A 2,683-nucleotide genomic window follows, 5' to 3' on the forward strand; every position below is an offset into this window, starting at 1 on the left:
ATTCTTGGTTATTTAAATAAAACTAACTTGTAAACTACAACAGTGTAAGTGACTGGGGGTTCCAGGAACAGCCACGTGTTGACATCTGAAAAACCTCAGTGCAGGACATGCAGCCTGATGCTAAAACCTGGGCGAACTCTTTGCACAGTGGTTAAAATTGTGTTCATTTATTTTTTGTTCTCAAAACTAATTGATCTTGCTCTGACAGTTCTGGTTCAAAATGTATTTAACCTTTAAAAACTGTTGAGAAAACATCAACACATGAAAGATAGCCCATCTAGCAATTTACTGTCAAAAATATGGCCAGAGTCTCAGCACATTTGAGCTCTTCAGCTGTATCTTGCTGTTTTAAGATATATTACAGCAACTGCCCAGCTCAGATCTACTTTTCTAGTAGTATACCTGCTCCTACCTTATTTTGCCCTTTTAAAAAGATGAGCTAAATTCCGATTTAAGAAATAAGGAAAGGGTCCATCTTTAGCCTGTTTATCGCTACACACTTTCTACAAACAATTATATCCCTCTTTTTTTTTTTTAAATACTTTTTAAAGTAAGTAAAATGGCAATGTGGAGATGCAGGTTTGCTTTGTGCCATCCTTTGAGCCTTCTTCCTCTCCATCACTTCGATAGTAATAGTTCTCCAAATGTGGGAGAGTAGCAACTAGCTCCTCTGCATGCTCTTGCCTTGTAACACCACTCAGTAGCTCTTAGCTTCCTGGTGAGTTTTAAAACTTGTAAAATAAGATGCATTGCACAGGGAAAGAGTAAAAATGCTTATTCTAGTAGCAGACGGTTAGGTCTGTGTGTTGTTTCTCTCACTGAGTGGTGGGTAGTTTTTCAGTAGGACTGTTTTTAGTAGGAATTTTGATACCAAGTTTAGGTCTAGACCTATAGCGTGATTTAATGAGCTTGTGAGCAAAGGCTGACCTGGCTGTGCTGTGTGACCGTGAAGATAGAAATCAAGCAGGTCACGAGTGATTTTCTGAAGACTGAGGTGGTAAAGAGGGCTTTAACTCTACCACCACCACCGTCTGCTGCGTACAGTGGCTTCTATGTGAGTTACAACTTTCTAAGAAGGAAGCCACTCAATCTAAATATTTATTTTTAAATAATGAATGTCATATAACTGATAAGAATAATTTCTACTGTCATGCACTGTGGACTAATTAGTTATCTAACCTTATCATGCCTGCATCAACTAGACTTCCTCATCAGTATGTGCAAGCCACAGGAAGCCTCATTGCTATTCTAGGCTCAGTCCTCATTAAGAAATCTATTATGATTTCATCATCTAGGGTACTGATTGGGTTTTGAGGTCTCCTGAAGGGAAAATGGCATTAGAGCCACGCACTCTAGAAGGGTCAGATAGGGATAGGACAAGGGGAAATGGTTTAAAACTGAAAGAGGGGAGACATAAACTGGATGTTAGGAGGAAATTCTTCACTCAGAGGGTGGTGAGGCCCTGGCACAGGCTGCCCAGAGAAGCTGTGGATGCCCCATCCCTGGAGGTGCTCAAGGCCAGGCTGGATGGGGCTTCGGGCAACCTGGGCTGGTGGGAGGTGTCCCTGCCCATGGCAGGGGGGTGGAACTGGGTGAGCTTTAAGGTCCCTTCCAACCCAAACCATGCTGTGGTCCTGTGATTCAATGGCAGCTGGTAAGCACCTGTTGGCACGGCTCAGCACCACCACCCTGGCCACGAGCTGGGTGTGGATGGAGGACTCGCAAGGGCACCAAGATGTGCGCAGTGGTACAGGAAGGCTGTGCCACAGGGACACACAGGAGTGTACCAAGTTAGCTCACTGGTTTCTAAATGCTGTGTTGAGCTTTGTGCATGTGTCCCAAGGAAGTGAATGCACTGTGTTAACACCTGCTTGGAAATCTAGAGCTAGCCTTGCTGGTGACTGTGTAAGCCGGTTGTGTGGCCCCAAAGGGTGGGAGAGGACTAAGGAAAGCACTGGAGAAGTCTTATGCAGATGGTTTATCCCATCCTAAGTCATCTCAACTCACATTGTGTACAACACTTGTGTACTTCCATGGTGGTATGATTCCCTCTCTGTCGAACTTCACAGGCATCTACAGTTGGATTGCCCTTCCCTGAATTGGTGTAAGGGATTTTAATTATATTTTGTGATTTACCTTGATCCATGGGAACTGTATATTATATACTCTTCTAATAATGCTGCTTAAGAAATCTCTGTGAACTCTACATAAAAAGCATTTCCACTGAAGGGCTTCTGCTCTCATAGAAATGCAGTTTATTCTAATGTGCTGAAGGAAATTAGTGATAGCTTGAACCTTTCATACACCAACAAGGATTTTGTCAGCCTGCCTTTCAGGTTTTTTTTGCAGCTAGGCTTGTTCTGTAGGCTTGTGTATTAAGGCTCAGCCTTGTCCAACTAGCTTCTAACCCGTGGATCAAAGCATACACCAATTACTGTGTTTTAAAAGATAGGGGAAGCATTATATCTATCTTAAGGAAGCTTGTAATTCATCTTTTAATGAAGTTCAGAGTGTATTCCCCTCAGTGAATGGTTGTCATCACTACATAAGTGTTTTTATGTGGATATGACATTGCTCTGGGAACCAGATTATTGCAAACAGAACAAGAGCAGATGAAAGAAATCAACAGAAGTGCTTCCAGTGGCTTTGGTGTGCTCAGGAGTATCTTGCTGTGCTGTGGTTT

The sequence above is a fragment of the Aythya marila genome (genome assembly GCF_965140915.1).
Source record: "Aythya marila genome assembly, chromosome: 1".
Lineage (NCBI taxonomy): Eukaryota > Metazoa > Chordata > Aves > Anseriformes > Anatidae > Aythya > Aythya marila.